The sequence below is a fragment of the Octopus bimaculoides genome, chromosome 3, assembly GCF_001194135.2.
Source record: "Octopus bimaculoides isolate UCB-OBI-ISO-001 chromosome 3, ASM119413v2, whole genome shotgun sequence".
Classification (NCBI taxonomy): domain Eukaryota; kingdom Metazoa; phylum Mollusca; class Cephalopoda; order Octopoda; family Octopodidae; genus Octopus; species Octopus bimaculoides.
The window spans coordinates 28,421,724-28,438,248 of NC_068983.1; the positions used below are offsets into that span (position 1 = coordinate 28,421,724).

Below are 16,525 nucleotides of genomic sequence, written 5' to 3' on the forward strand. Positions count from 1 at the left end.
TAACGTCCCCGTAACTTAGCGGTTCGGCAAAAGTGACCAATGGAATAAGTACTAGGCTTACAAAGAATAAGTCCAGGTGTCCATTTGCTCTACTAAAGGTGGTGCTCCAGTATGGCCACAGTCAAATGACTGAAACAAGTAAAAGAGTAAAAGAGTAAGTAAATAAATAAATAGAAAAGTGATTTCGAAAAGTTTATTTCATTTTGTTTTCATTATTCCTGAAGTTAAGCTTTTAAAGTCTCTGCTACTCTAAAGAAAGAGAAAAATCTTTCAAAGCTAAGCAAGTATTTCTACAGGTTGTGGCATGTTATATAAAAGCATAATTACTTACTAGTGAAATTAAAATGACAATAAAACTTCATACCTATATTTGGAGTATATGCTCCTTAATTTCATTGTGTAGGGATTATATGTAATCTTTGCATAAAATTCATCACTTTTAAATGAACAGAAAAAAGCCACAACTGTATTTCTCATATAATAAATAAATGCGCCCTTTTAAAGCCTAGCCAGGCTCATGGGCCCGGTTTCCAAGTTTCAATGGCGTAAGTGTTACCAGCTGGACGGGACGCTAGTCCATCGCAGCATTACTCATTTTTGCCAGCTGAGTGGACTGGAGCAACGTGAAATGAAATGTTTTGCTCAAGAACACAACGCGGCGCCCAGTCCAGGAATTGAAACCACAATATTACGATCATGATGCTGACACCCTAACCACTAAGCCACGCACCTCCACGTATATCTCATATACATCCTATATATCTTTTTGGACATCAACCGTCCTGAAACAAACTCTTTTAACACAAACCTTCTCATTTAAAGGTATTCAAATTTAGATTAAAACTTCCATTTTAATTTTATCAAATAAGCCTTAATAATGAAAATACCAGCTATTTTACTCAATATTCCAAATTCTTGATTATTTTCAAAATTAATTAAAACACGTAGGCAGTGTATTTCATTAGAAATATGGTCACCAAAGGATTAAGTAGACACATTTAATTAGATATGATTCAATACTGTATAATGAGAAAAATCTAGACTTAACTTTCAGACAAACATAAAGTTAATTATGTCATGATGAGGAAAAACTAATTATATCAATGTAAAACAAGAGATATTCGCAGGATATTATCATCAATTGATAATTAGCTTTTATATTGTTAAACAGATGAATATAAAGTTGCTTCATTGGACAGTTACCAGGTACAAATAGCAAGTAATTAAGAGATGCTGAACTAAGATTCCAGCATGTGAATGCTTGTGTAAAAACCTATCAAAGCTTCTGTGCCAGTAACTACTGCTTTGTAGAATTCCTTGCAAGCTATTGTCAACAACAATGACACAATCTTTGAACAAATCTGACAAGTTTGGTGCATCTCAAATCTAAAAGATTCCACCATATATTTCAGCTATATATATATATATATATATATACTTTATTTAAAAGCAGCAGAAATATAACAGAAGACTGTTACTCTTCTTCTAGCAAAACGGATGTCCACTCAGTGGTCATCCATCTTATATGTATGTATGTAATATATACATATATATATATATATATATATATATATATTATTCTTTTACATATCTTATGAAACTAGTGGGATTGCAAGCAGGAAGCTTTTTTCAGACAACAGAATGCACTCTGATAAAAACACCAAATAACCAGAAGGATGCTAAATTTGAGAATAAGTATACTCTCTCCGCTGGTCTTTCTCACAAATTTTTTTTTAGAAAATTTCATGCCTAAGTCTTTCGTCAGTTACTTAGATTAGAAATAGGAACAACATAGGTTTCTATCAATTTAGATAGCTTCTTCATGTTAAAAGGCTATTAATCTTATAATGATTTCAATTATTTACTTCCAAAGTAGTTTGCTAGGAAACAGAATGACAATCAATTATAAAATTGAAGCTAATAAATACATTTTCTTTTATTAAATAGATATCAGCTTAAACAATTATAGACAACTAGCAGACTCAAAGGAACTTCCTTGCCACATGTAGCTTGTTCAGAAAGACACATAAAAAAAACAAACACATGTGAAATGCCTAAAGAGCTAGAGAACTTAATAGCTTATAACAGAAAATGTATCAATTAAATGTGTGATACATAGTGATGTGTATTGATTCAGTAGTTAGAAAAACACTCTTTAAAATGGCTAATTGGATAGCAAACAGAAAAATACAATAGTAAATCAATTATAAGACACATTCTGTTTTCAAATTTATCTAACAAGCTTATAAGAAGCTGGTTCTAAGTTATCGTTTTATATAAAATCTGATATTTCACTTGTGTTTCATGTTTCACAATAAGCTCATTAGTATGGTTTTTCTTTTTCTAAATAAAATATGACAAAAAGAATGAATAATTTTTTTATGCTAATTTCTAATGTGAGCAAATTAAATTTTTTTTAGCAGTTTGGCAAAAGCAAACAATGAAATAAGAACCAGGCTTTAAAAAAACACAAAAAAGTACTAGGGTCAATTAATTTGACTAAAAATTCTTCAAGACCCCAGCAAGGCCACAGTCTAATGATTGAAACAAGTAAAATATAATAACTTGATATGAAGCACATTTCGAATTTAATTGGAATTTCTATAAGCTTATTGCACGTCTCTTTTAGTTTCATGAATGAGTGTTCAATTGTTTGGTAAACTGAATTTCTATATATGAAATTTATGTGTACGTGGTTGAGTATTCCATAGACACATGTAATTTTCAGACAGAATCAGTGAGATAAAATGTGTGAATATGAGAGAGAAGAGAGAGAGATGCAGACAGAGAAAAAGAGAGAATGTGTGAGTGAAGGAAGAGTACTGGACTAGTAATTTGTTCATTGACTCCATAAGAATGAGAGGGAAAGCTGACTTTGGCAGGATTTGAACTCAGAGTGCAGAGAGCCTGAACAAGTATGACAAGGCATTCAAGCTGATGTTCTTACAAGTGCCAAACCACCACCTTATTACAAAAGTATACTTTAAATGAATGAATACAGCTATTGACACAAAAATACATGAGCATCAAGATCTCTTTTCATAATTTTAACATTAGGTACAAGGCCATAGTTTCTGGAGAGGATATAAATGATTAAATCTCCTCCAGTACATCATCTTTTCCACTGACAAAAGTTATAATCCAAATAAATATTTCTACTTTATGAGATACCAATTATATCCAATCAACATTTCACATAACATATTATTCAATGTCATTGATTTTTCAATGTTAAATATTTTTTTGGTGGAGTTTGGAACATGCACGACTTGTAACTTTTTCAAAATCTTACAGTTTTAAAGAAAACAATGATCATCAGATGTTTATGTTTTGAACTTCAGATTCAAGATCTGAAAAATTTTTCAAGCAAGTATGAAGCCAAATAATTTTTTCTACTATAGGCAGAAAGCCTGAAATTTTTTTGGTGGGAATTGTCAATTACATCGACTCTAGTCAACCAATACTTAATTTATCGACTCCAAAAGGATAAAGGGCAAAGCTGACCTCAGGGAAATTTGAACTCAGAATGTAATGATGGATGAAATGCTGTTAAGTATTTTGTCTGTCCTGCTAACATTTCTGCCTGCTTGTTGTCTTTATGAAATCAAATATGAATATTGTATAGCTTCTCTATGCAATACATCAACTTCCTACGACCACTACATGTTACTGGTTGGTCCTTATTTTTAATACATATCTTTATACATGCCCAGAAAGCTTCAATATTATGGTGCATACACCAGGGATAGGGTCCACAATGCAATGGATTGGTCAAATTATTTCATATTGGCCAATCATTGGTACAAAAGGATGATCCAAGTGTAATGTTATCAATAATCACAGCTGTCAAGATTTCTGCAGTGTGAATACGATTTTTGTGCTTAAACATTAAACTTTCATCAATTCAAATTTCAGGCTAGGACCACTGAGCTGCACTCTGTCTCAACATTTCTGTGGAAGAGATTCCATGACAGCATTCATGCCTCTCAGTTACTGTTGCAGAACCAGTCTATTCAGTCAAATAGAATGTGTCACAGAGACTTCACGTTTAAAGTCAAAAACTATTTGAAATGCAACACTGTCAATTTCGATTTCTTTCTAGAAATGTGTAACACACAAAAGCTGCTTTCATACATTTTCACTATCTCAAGTAAAAAAAAAAAAAAATCACCATTGAGATATCTGAAATTGTTGCACTGACAAGCTATGATGCTATGAGCACACACACACACATGGCTTGTCATTGGTAATAATGTGTTTCACTTGTAAAAACTGCAAAGCAGCATTAGGTGCTAAATTGTTCAATATTTCTATTTGTGGAGTAACCATTTAGAATAGTCACAAAACAAGTAGCAGTAAAAAAGGTTTTGGAAAAGTCTCTGAAAAAGCCTCTGAATACTTGTCCTTCTTCAAAAAGAAAGTATATTACAGCCTTATTTCCTAGGTCAGTGTTATTTAAAGTGGGTACTGGAGAAGCTCTGGATCTCATGAGAAAATTCTAGGGTTTTGTGAGATGAGGTGTTTTTGTTTTTAAAAAATTCCATAAAAGAAATGACATTCATGACTTTTGAAAATATTAAATTATCATTTGATTTTTATAAAAAAAAAGTAATAAGTCTATATTTTGAAAACGATAAATAAATTTTATAGATAAAAATCATCATTGTTTCATTTCCTGGCATTTTAAATTTAAGGTGGTGGGGACTGTTTGTAAGATATAGATATAATGCCCATCATCATCATCATCATCATTATTTTAACATCCATTTTTCCATGCTTGTATAGGTCAGATTCAATGGCCAAATGCCCTTTCTGTCGCCAACTCTCATGCCTAGAGATATTTTCATGGAAGGTTTGATGTGAAGGATACCACTTGTATGATGGTGAGACTTGTTAACACTTGTCAAGAAGAGGAAACACTGACACATACACACACTTATATGTGTGTGTGTATCTGTCTGTCTGTCTGTCTATGTTAAATGGGCTTCTTTCAGTTTCTCTTCACTAAATCTACTTGCATGGCTTTGATCATCCTGAGGTTATAAGAGAAAAAAAAACTTTCTCAAAGTGCCACAAAGTGGAAGTGAACACAGAACCACATGGTTGGAAAGCAAGTTTCTTAACCCCACAGTTATGCATGGAAAATCATACAAGCATTCTACAATAAAATTGATTAAGGGACCACTGATCTAGATCATAGTGAAACTAAGAAAATGAAATGAGTACAAAAATACTAAAACTTAAACTATTCACTTTATTTCCACAATAGAAAGTGGAAAACTACTCAATTGATTCTGTCCTTATCAAATACATGACCATTATCTTGCTCAAGTATTTTGCTCCGGAAAATTCACAGAAAATATTTTCAGCAAAAGGTATTTTACTAAAGCCTTCACTACTGAATTCACATGATTAGTTTAGAGTTGACAGAATCATTAGCTGGCAGAAACGTTAGCATGCCAGGCGAAATTCTAAGTGGTATTTCGTCTGCCGTTACGTTCTGAGTTCAAATTCCGCCGAGGTCAACTTTGCCTTTCATCCTTTCGGGGTCGATAAATTAAGTACCAGTTACGAACTAGAGTCGATGTAATTGACTTAATTCCTTTGTCTGTACTTGTTTAGCCCCTTGTAGGCAATAAAGAAATAAGAATCATTAGCACGCTGGGCAAAATGTTCAGTGGTATGTCATCCGTCTTTATGTTCTGAGTTCAGATTCCACCAAGGTCAACTTTGCCTTTCGTCCTTTAGGAGCCAGTAAGATAAGTACCAGTTGTTCACTGGGGTTGATGTAATCAACTTGCCCACTTTCCCAAACTTGCTAGCCATGGGCTAAAATTTGAAACAATTATTCTAAGTATTTGAATTCAATATATTGCTTGAAATTTTTTTTTTTTTTTGTCTAAAAGATTTTATGAATAAAGAAATCAAAAACTTCAAAAGCATTTATATTCATAAATTTTTTCAACTCAAAACAAATCTTGTAATATAAAAATTCAAAGATGGTTGTGGGCTGCATGATCTCAAATTCTGCCCATTCTCTCTAATCTATTCACAGTGCATAATACTGATCAAACTTGAATTTTGCCATGAATTCTTTCTGTAGGGCTTCAGATAATTTAGAGGCACAAGACCTCTAATCCTCCTTAACAGAATTAATATGACTAAAACATCTCCAAAGTTATCACTGAATTACCAACGAATAGATTTACTCCACTACTGCAATGTAACTGACCACCCCACATCCCTAAAATTGCTGGTCTCGTGCCTAAATTTGAAACCAATATTAATTTATTTTGTAGACTTGTCTCTGCTGCTTTTTGAACTGGAATTCCTCATTAAGACAATGCAAGTTTTTTTTAATCTTCTTACTACAAGTATAATTTTTAATAAATTAAAATTTTCTTACTCCCAACATTATGTTATTATTGAATTAACTATTTATTGGTTCATTGCAAAATATTGTTTTAGTTTTGATTTTTTTGATTTTTGCAAAAATTATATTATTAGCTTGAATAATGACCTGAAATAATTGGATTTGTTTCTCATTTATCTTGTCATAGAAACCCTTTCTTTTAGTGCAATCTTAACAACAACAAAAATATGGTGTTAAAGAAACATCTCTCCAGCCTGACAATGAAAAATATAATACAATTCTCAAGAGAGAAGCAACGTCTCAGTAGAAAACCATAGCGATAGTAAATTAAGGCTATACTTATTGCGAGTGCCAATAAAATAAAGAAATGAATAATAATGTTCAAAATAACTGTTCTTCAATTATTTTAAGAGAATCTTCTGTTTGTAAATCATACTTTATTTTGTTATAATTAAGAGACACAGATCTGTGCAAATGTAGTCTTTTCTAAAGGGAGTTGAGTTACTGCATTCAACTGTTTGAGTCACAACCATAATCTTAAATGTTAGAAAATATGAATTATTTCAATTTCGAAATTATTTTAATTATTTAAATAAAATTTAATCATTAGGTGACATGAAAATTGTTTATTTATTCTTTCAATAGAACATTTTAGCCTTTTTGACTACATACATGAAGGATTACCAATAAGAAATAGCAGCTTGAAACAAATGTCTACACCCAAAAATATATTGGAAAATAGCTGGTGGAAGTTTTGTAGCTGAATTTGAAATCATTGGCAACAATAAGACATTTTCACAAGACAGAATTGTCCTGGAAACTGCTATTGTTCTCTAAGTAAATATTGCAGCTGTGATTTCACAAGAATTCATTTAAAACTATTGACAAGGGTCACAGTGTGTATTTATGAATAGATGCCCATTTTACTAAATACACAAAGGATTACCCATAAGAAATAGCAGTTTGAAACGATTGTCTATAGAAGAAAATATTGGAAAATGGTTCATGGAATTGTTTGTAGCCAAAATTAAACTTACTGGCTATGATTAATCATTTTCACAAGGTTTCCCACAGAAATAACTTTATTTACTGTTTAAAAGGATTTTTTAATTCGTTAGCTCTGTTGTTGCCAACCCAACAGAGGCTGCCCTTCATTCTATGACACCAAACATATGTTTTAAAATTATCTCAGTTAAAACCTTCCATCAAAACTTCATGTGAGTTCATGTTGCAAAGATCAAAATTATTTTACTAAATACTTTATTATTTTCATAATTAATTGAAATCATGGTGGTGTATTTCAACAGAAATATGGTAACAAAAAGGTTAAGTCACATGTCTTAAATTTTAATTCTTTATATCACAGCTCCCAAAATGACCGGAAATCATCTTATGCACAGTCCTAGAACTAAAGAAGCAAACATCCCATCTCCAAACAATGGCACGCAGTAGCACCACACCATTATTGTTTGATGGGAAATAAACAATAGCTTCAGTGGAAAGTTTACAAGGGAAAAAGGTGAATGAGAAACAAAACAAAAAGAAAACTCAACACAAAACAACTATAACAGGAGTGAAGGAACAACTTCTACAAAGCAACAGTCACATCACTCTTGAGAATGATATGGAAGAAGATGAACAACTGAAGTTACTCTCCTTGAACAATGAATTCACATATTTGAGGTGCTGGGGTCATTCCAATGAAGTAAAACTAAGAAAGGCACAGTTAACTTTAGAATACAAGAGGTATATAAAAGAAAACTTGTTAGCCAAGACAAAACAATGACACTAGAATCAACTAAAAATAACTCTAATCTGCAGACATGGGTGTTTAATTACCCTAACTGACTCCAAAATTTTTCATGGGTGCTTTTGGATGCACAAAACTACATTGTAAGCAATGACACTTGAGTAGGAACATGAAGTACTGCAACTCAACAGAGCTGGTAATTGTGTCATAACTGTTTAAATTATTGTGTTTTTTTCATACTTTTTCTAATTTATTTTCATTTAAATAGTTGCACCTTAAACATTTTCTTCATCCATATATATGTGTTCACACACAAACACATAATTGTCCCACTACATATGCTTCGTGGCATTTCCTTTGGCTCTTTGTGTTCAAATTTCACTGAGATCAACTTTGTATTTCTTCCTTCTAAGATTTATAATATAAGTACCAGTCAAATATTGTAATCAATGTAATTAACTTGCGCCCTCCCCTCAAAATTGCTGACCTTGTGTAATTGACTAGTCCCTCTCCCTCAAAATTTAGGACTTGTGCCTATAGTAGAAAAGATTATTATCATTATTTTATGTTTGACTTCTGTTTTTCATTTGTACAAGTTGGATCCAAGTCTCACCCAGAGACCTCAAGAGACAACAAGTTAGAAGTTCATGTAGGTGTTATGCCTAGGGTACCATATATTTGGATTTGTACATAGTGTTGTTCTAGAGAATGTTTAAGAAACCATAAGATAATAATGTGTTTGTATTAAAATTTGAGATCACATAGACAATATTTTACGTAGGATATGGGCAGTTCACATGAACACTATCTTTTGAACTTCAGCCATTTTGGGGTTTCCTGGTATCTGAGCTAAGTAGTAATCAGCCGTTTCGCTGTCATTCCCAGGACACCTATGACAATAGGTATTGTTTTAGTCTTCAGGTTCCACATTTTGCTAATTTCTATTTATTATTATTATTATTATTGTTATTAATATTATTATTATTATTATTATTATTATTATTATTATTATTATTATTATTATTAAAAAGGGGTAACGTGTTTGCAGAATCATTAGCACATTGAACAAAATGCTTAACATTTCTTCCAGTTCTTTACATCTTGAGTTCAAATTTTGCCAAGGTCAATTTTGATTTTCATCGTTTCAGGGTCGATAAAATAAATACCAGTTAAGGACTGGGGTCGATGTAATAAACATCCTCTTCCCTTAAAATTGCTGGCCTTAGACCCTGATCACTGAAGTTGGAGCCTAGTTAGTACTTATATGGGTGACCTCTTGCAAAATCTAGGTGTTGTAAGCTTCTTGTTAAGGCGGTGAGCTGGTAGAGTCACTGACACACCAGGCGAAATGCTTAGCAGCATTTTTTTGTATGTCTCTATGCTCTGAGTTCAAATTCCACCAAGGTCAACTTTTGCTTTTTCATCCTTTCAGGATCAATAAATTAAGTACCACTTGAGTACTGGTGGGGGTGTCAATGTAATTGACAAGTCTCCTCCCCCAAAATTTCGGGCCTTGTGCCTTCATTAGAAAAGCTGATTATTATTATTATTATTATTATTATTATTATTATTATTATTATTATTATTATTAATATAGTTTCATAAGGAATAGTCGAAAAAACTGAGCTCAATGCTGTCCAAACCACTTTGCTACTAGTCCCTCTCCAACGACATGTTCAGCAGTTCGCAAAACACATTTCCAAACTAATAAGAATCTCTATCAAGATCATTATTAAGATGGGAAATGTTTTCCAGCAGAACCCCTCCAATGCCATAGTGAGAGATCTGCATTAAGGAGGCAATTAGTTGTAAGAGTTTCGACGGCAAATCATGATGGAAGCCTGGTAAATTAAACTGTCAGATCAGATTGTCAAATTGAAACCATGTCTATAGCACAACCATTTATTATTTATGAAATAAAGAAATTCCCAGAAGGAGAGAGTTTCCAGCTGTTGTAGAATCCCTGGCTATTGACTTTAGAACTACACTTTTCAAGAACTTTATTGTTACTGCCAGTATGATAGTTTTACCTTATTAAAAGAATTCATATAATATTGTTCATCAGAATTACAAAAAAGATTAGAATATCATACTTAATTTCAAATCATAGAGATAGAAAATAATAGGAAAAGAGAAGCAAAAATGGAACGTATTACCTGTGTGTGTGTGTGTGTGTGTGTGTGTGTGTGTGTGTGTGTGTGTGTGTGTGTGTGTGTGTGAGTGTGTGTGTGTGTGTGTGTGTGTGTGTGTGTGTGAGAGAGAGAGAGAGTGAGTGTGTGGAGAGGCAGCTGGTAGTGAAGGGTAACCAAAATTTTGAACAAAGTGGCATCAAACTACTTTTATTGGCATGAAGAAACTAAAATTTGTTAAATTTTCACTGCTTGAACATCCAACCAGCAAGCAAATGTCAACATAAGAAAATTGGTAAAATGCCAGACATTTGAAACAGAATGCCAGCTATAATTATAAGTTATTGATGGCCGGGTAGAAAGGAAGCATTCTTTTTAAAAGTAGAGGTTTTACTATTGTCATAATACACACAATGCTATAATAGTGGAATGAAGAGACAGGTTACAATTTCAAGCCACAAAAGATTTATAGTGTATATTTCTATTAGCATTTATCCAATGGGTTGTGCAATAGTTTTACTTGAAATATGTGGAAGACATTACAGATGAATTGGCATAAATTCAATAGATTCGCATAAATATACTGACTGAATGACCACTGTATATACAATCAAACATGGCATCAATGTTCAGTGTATATGCAATCAATGCACTTAGCATCAGTGACCAGTCTATATAGAATTACAACATTGATAGCATGTAGGATTAAAGCACTGACATCAAGTGTATATATGTATATATGTGAGTATTTATGCAAGTGCATTGCACGTGTGTGTGTGTGTGTGTGTGTGTGTGTACACATAGTCACTTATAAATATATATACATACACACACACAGATATAGAAATATATATATACATATTTACATATATATATATATGTATATGTGTATGTATGATACCCATACTCGCATATAAATATATATACATAGACACACACAGATATAGAAATATATGTATACATATATACATACATGCATACACACACACACACACACACACACATATATATGTTATATATATATATATATATACATATATATATATAACATATATGCCAGCATGGGAAATGGAGGTTACATGATGATGATGATGATGATGATGATGATGATGATGATGATGATGATGGTGGTGGTGATGATGATGATGATGATATATACACACATACGTGTGGGTGTGTATTATGGAGATGTACTGTCATAACAAGTTTTCCATCTAAGAAATTGCTGCATGGAAGATATCACTTGACCATTCAGAAATGCACAAAGATTGTTAACTTCACTTAAATGTTCATTTGTAATATGACGTCAGAAGTTTTATCCAAAACACAATTTTTTTGTCAGTGAACAGGTCACAGTTTTGAGCAATGAAAATGTTGACACCATATAACAAATGAACGTTCAAGTGAAATAAAGAATCTTTCTAGGTCTCTGAATGGTTAGCATATGCCTTCCGTGCTGCAATCACTCTATGTATATATGCACACACACACACATACACACATATGTTGGCATAAGGTGGACAGATCATCATAGTCAAGAAATTTATTACTAGGAGTCACTGCTTTCATAGACTGGGGTTCATATGAATCTTTGGTTTGGTTTCTTTGGCTTGAAGTAAAGAATCTTTCTAGGTTTCTGAATGGTTAACATATGCTTTCCATGCTGCAATTGCTTTATGTATATATGCACACACACACACACACATATATGGTGGTATGAGGTGGACAGGTCATCATAGTCAAGTAATTTATTACTAGGAGTCACTGCTTCCATAGATTGGAGTTCATATGTATCTTTGGCTTGGTTTCTACATCTGGATGCCCTTCCTGTCACCTTTCATTTTACAGAGTGTATTGGGAGCGTAATCTTCTGTCTCAAGCATCAGAAATGTTAAATAATCTTTGGTGAGGCAGCTCTATTCAACAACCCTATGCCTTCTCTGCTCATTTGCCAACCACTTTACAGTGTGTAGTGGGTGCATTTTTTTTTTAGGGTACAGCACTACAAAGATTATTCCACTCACCAATTATTCTAGAGGATGCATGTCAAGGAATAGTTTCATCATAGCACCAGCATAGGAGAGAGTTCTGTCTTGCAACCAAATAAAGGTAGAGAGAGAGTACCCAGTAACATAAAAATATGTAGACTGAGGAGCAAATTAAGAGAGGAGGAGATGGGGCAGGGAGAGGGGAGGGGAAGAGAGTGGGAGATAGGGGAAGAGATTCAGAAAAAAAACATTCTATTGTTCATAGGCAAGGATGTGTGACCCTTAAGAAGCCCTGATTTCAACCCATTGGATCTTTCTGTTTGATCCATTTTGAAGACAAAGGTCTTGAGCACTCCTCCTGCTACGCTTGATGCTCTGAAGGCAACACTGTGCCAGGAATGGGCTCTATCTCACAAGAAAAGCTGCGTGCCATGTGTGAAGCATTCACACTTAGACTTAAGGCTGAGACTCAAAACAGACATCATCATGTCAAATAAATGTGGTAGCATCATAATTTTGCTTCCTTTACCATTGCATTGCAATGCTCAGACCCAAAATATAACAATATTTTACAATGGCAAAATTGAAAAAAGTTGGTTGGCTTAATTTTGGGACATCCTGTATACATAGGAAGAGTAAGAAGTGAGGGAACCAGAAAGATGAAATAAGAGATGGCAAGTTATGAGTAGCAGAGTGATGCATGAAAGGAAAATGTTGGGCAAGAGCTGGTGGAGGTTGACAATAACATAAGGTGAGGGTTAGCATATGTAGTCTTGGCAAGATACAAAATAACTTGGTCTAACCATTATTTTCCGGTCAGACTACGTTCTGCTGTGAGGAATCAGGCCTTTTGCACACCATGTATCACCGAGTAGTATGGTGCTTTCTTATTTCCTCTGCGAGATCAGTCATTTTCTGTCAGTTCAACCTTCACCACATCATCCCAAGTCTTCCTCATTCTTTTTCTTCCACAAGTCCCCATAACTTGGAGCAATCAACACTTCCTTAAGCATCATTAAGCATGTTCCTGTCAGTACCACTATTTCTCATTTCTACACTACTTGTCATTCCACTTATACCTAAGTCCATTGTATCGTATTGTAAATTTATGAAGAAAGACTTCATAACTTGATTCTTAACAGGAGAGCATGACACATCTATTGTTACAACAAGAAAAAAATGTGAATATCCCTATACATTTTAAATGGACATCACTCTCCTTCAACACAACCGTCTTTACATCAGCAAATATGATCATAGATCAAAGCCCCTGTCAAGCAAACCTAATGAAATAATTGAAATATTTATATATTTATTTAACCTATCATTTTGTTCTATCTAATACTCCATATTCCCTATTTTTATCAAATATGGCATTAAAGGTCTTCATTTCTTTTGAAATGTGTCTTTATTTCCAATTAACATGGATTATATCAGAGAACAGAATATTCTTCAATGATTAATATATATCTGCCACTCTATAAATATACCTTTATAACCCATATTCTGTCATAATTTTCTTACATTTTGGCATCTCTTATTTCAATTTTTCCCTTTGCTTCTAGTTTCTTCCACAATTTTATATTTCATACATATACTCAGCATAAATCTTCCCTTTAATAATACATGTATTTACTTTCTCAATCTAACTTTATCTCATACTGTTTGTCCATTTCTATCAACTTCTTTTTTGATCTTAGCCTCACGGTTTATCACTTTTTCTCTTCAACATTTTCTGCTACCTTGGTTGATCATATAATTAATTACATTTTCATCCAGCTTAGACATTTTACCTGGACTACACAAGTCTAACAAAAATTATACAACAGACACAACATTTGGGAAAAAGGTTTTATGTTTGAAATGCAAATTTATTTGACATAGGTCTCAGTGATAATGTTCAGAATTTCTTGATAGTGTACACAATCATTTCATATTTGTTTGATGTACAGTTATAGAATGAGACCCCTTAACTTATTTGCAATATCTATTCAGATTTAACATGTGGAAAAGCATTAAGGCTAGTAGAATCGTTAACATGCCAGGTAAAATACATAGCAGCATTTCAACTGTTTTTACATTCTAAGCTCAAATTTCACTGGGGTCAACTTTGCCTTTCATCCTATTGGGGTCAATTCAAATAAGTATCAGTTGAAAATGTAATCAACTTATCTCTTCTCCTGACTTAGCCCCTTGAGCCAAAATTTGAAACCATTATATGGAATAACATTACATATGACTCCCAGTGATATGATATACCATGACTCCTCTCGAACCAAATAACAAGAATCACATTATCAACAATATGTTAATCAAAATTAGTATGCTAAGAGATAAAAAAATTTAAATGTTTATGATATACACATAAACAAAACAACAGTCAGTAAATTTTTTTAAAGACTGAACTAACCTCATGTCATCATATTACCAAAGATAAGAATCATATACCAGCACATTCTATTTAGTCAGTTTAAATCCAGAGGTTGTTTTCTCAGCCTTTTAGCCAAATTATTCATTAAGATACCACTCATTTCTCTTCACTATAGGTGTAATTTTAATTAATTAAATTACTAATTTAGTTAATTACATTTTCATTAGTTTAATTAATTATATTACTTTTATTTATTAGGTTAATTCCCACTTTACCTGTTACAAACAGCTCACGTATTTTCACTTCTGAATAATAGTAGAAAGTGCCAGCTGCATAATTTTATGGGAAAATAATATTTGTAAGAATTCTGCATACTTAAAATTCACTGCACTGTTGACACTAGTAAACTGTCTTCTACCAAATGAAGTGTAAAGCACAGCATTGTTCACATCGTGAATACACACCATTTCAAATAAAGGTTCTAATGTTTGGAACAGTGTAACCAAATTTTATGAGTCATAGATGGACTAGTTAGGAGCTGTTAAAGTCATGAATAAATACTGCAACAGGAAAAATGCAAAGTGATAAAAAGATATTTATTGCTTTCAGAACAGGAGTATATCAGATTTAAAATGAGAACATACAAGCATTGAAAAGAAGCTCTTAAGGGAATGCATATTCATAGAAAAGGAGTAAGAAAACATTCTTGTTATTTTCAGTCATTGGTCAGACTTAACGGAATAGACATTCTGGTTGTGGCTATTCTCTTTTTGCTTTTTTTTTTATATACATTAGAACGACATTAGAGCAGCAAGGTGGCAGAATCATTAACATGTTGGGCAAAATGCTTAGCAACACTTCATTCATCTATCCATTCTGAGTTCCTATTCTGTTAAGGTCAGGATCAATGAAATGAGTACCAGTTGAGCACTGGGATTGATATAATCAACTTAACCCCTCCTCCAAAATTGCTGGCCCTGTGCCAAAAATTTGAGAAAGGCAGTGAACTGGCAGAACCATTACTACACTGGGCAAATGCTTAGCAGCATTTCATACATCTTTACTTTCTGAGTTCAAATTCTACTGGGGACAACATTGCCTTTCATCCCTCCAGGGTTGATAAAATCAGTACTAGTTGAGAACTGGGAGTCAATGTAACCAATTTACCCCATCCCCACAAGTTTTCTGGCCCCCTAGATATTAGGATATACTTTAACCCTTTCGATACCAACCCGGTTACAGTCAAATGACTGAAACAAGTAAAGGAATAAAATATATATATATATATATATATATATATATATATATCCAGGCCACTCTGAAAAGTGATTGGCATTAGGAAGGGCTGTAAAAACTATACAAATGCAAACACTGGAGCCTGGTACAATCATCTGGTTCACCAGCTTCAGTCAAATCATTCCACCCATGCCAGCATGGAAGATGGATGTTAAATAATGATGATGATGACAACATATATGTAGGGTGCACAATGTGTGCATGTGAATATGTGTGGATACACACATACACACTTACTTTCATATATATATATATATATCCAGAGACCCCCTTCAGTCACGAATGACCATGGGATTGCACCTAGAAAGTTAACATCCAAGGCACAAGTACAGGCAAGGTTGTTTATGAAAGACCAGCAGTCGCCCATTCATACCAGCCTTCCTTCTCCATGCCACCGATGTTATCCAAGGGAAAGGCAAAGGGGCCAATACAGCTTGGCACCTGTGACGTCACAATTCATTTCTACAACTGAGTGAACTGGAGCAATGTGAAATAAAGTGTCTTGCTCAAGAACACAACACACAGCCTGGTCTGGGATTCAAACTCACAACCTCATGGTCATGAGATCGATGCTCTAACCACTGAGCCATGCGCCTTCACATATATATATATATATAT

At 33.4% G+C, this 16,525-nt stretch overlaps 1 protein-coding gene and 1 long non-coding RNA gene across 5 annotated transcripts in view; one reads left to right on the forward strand and one right to left on the reverse strand.

Moving 5' to 3' along the window:
* Positions 1–16,525, reverse strand: part of LOC106876727 (uncharacterized) — a 1,061,911-nt gene that overhangs the window by 409,054 nt on the left and 636,332 nt on the right. The window lies entirely within an intron of this gene.
* LOC128247272 (uncharacterized) overlaps positions 1–16,525 on the forward strand; it is a 97,096-nt gene that overhangs the window by 43,383 nt on the left and 37,188 nt on the right. The window contains exon 3 of one of the 2 annotated variants that reach the window (XR_008263627.1): positions 7,740–8,880. The exons of the other annotated variant lie outside the window; for it this stretch is intronic. This is a non-coding gene — a long non-coding RNA (uncharacterized LOC128247272). Of the gene's footprint in view, positions 1–7,739; positions 8,881–16,525 lie in introns of those variants that run through there. 2 annotated transcript variants of the gene reach the window in all.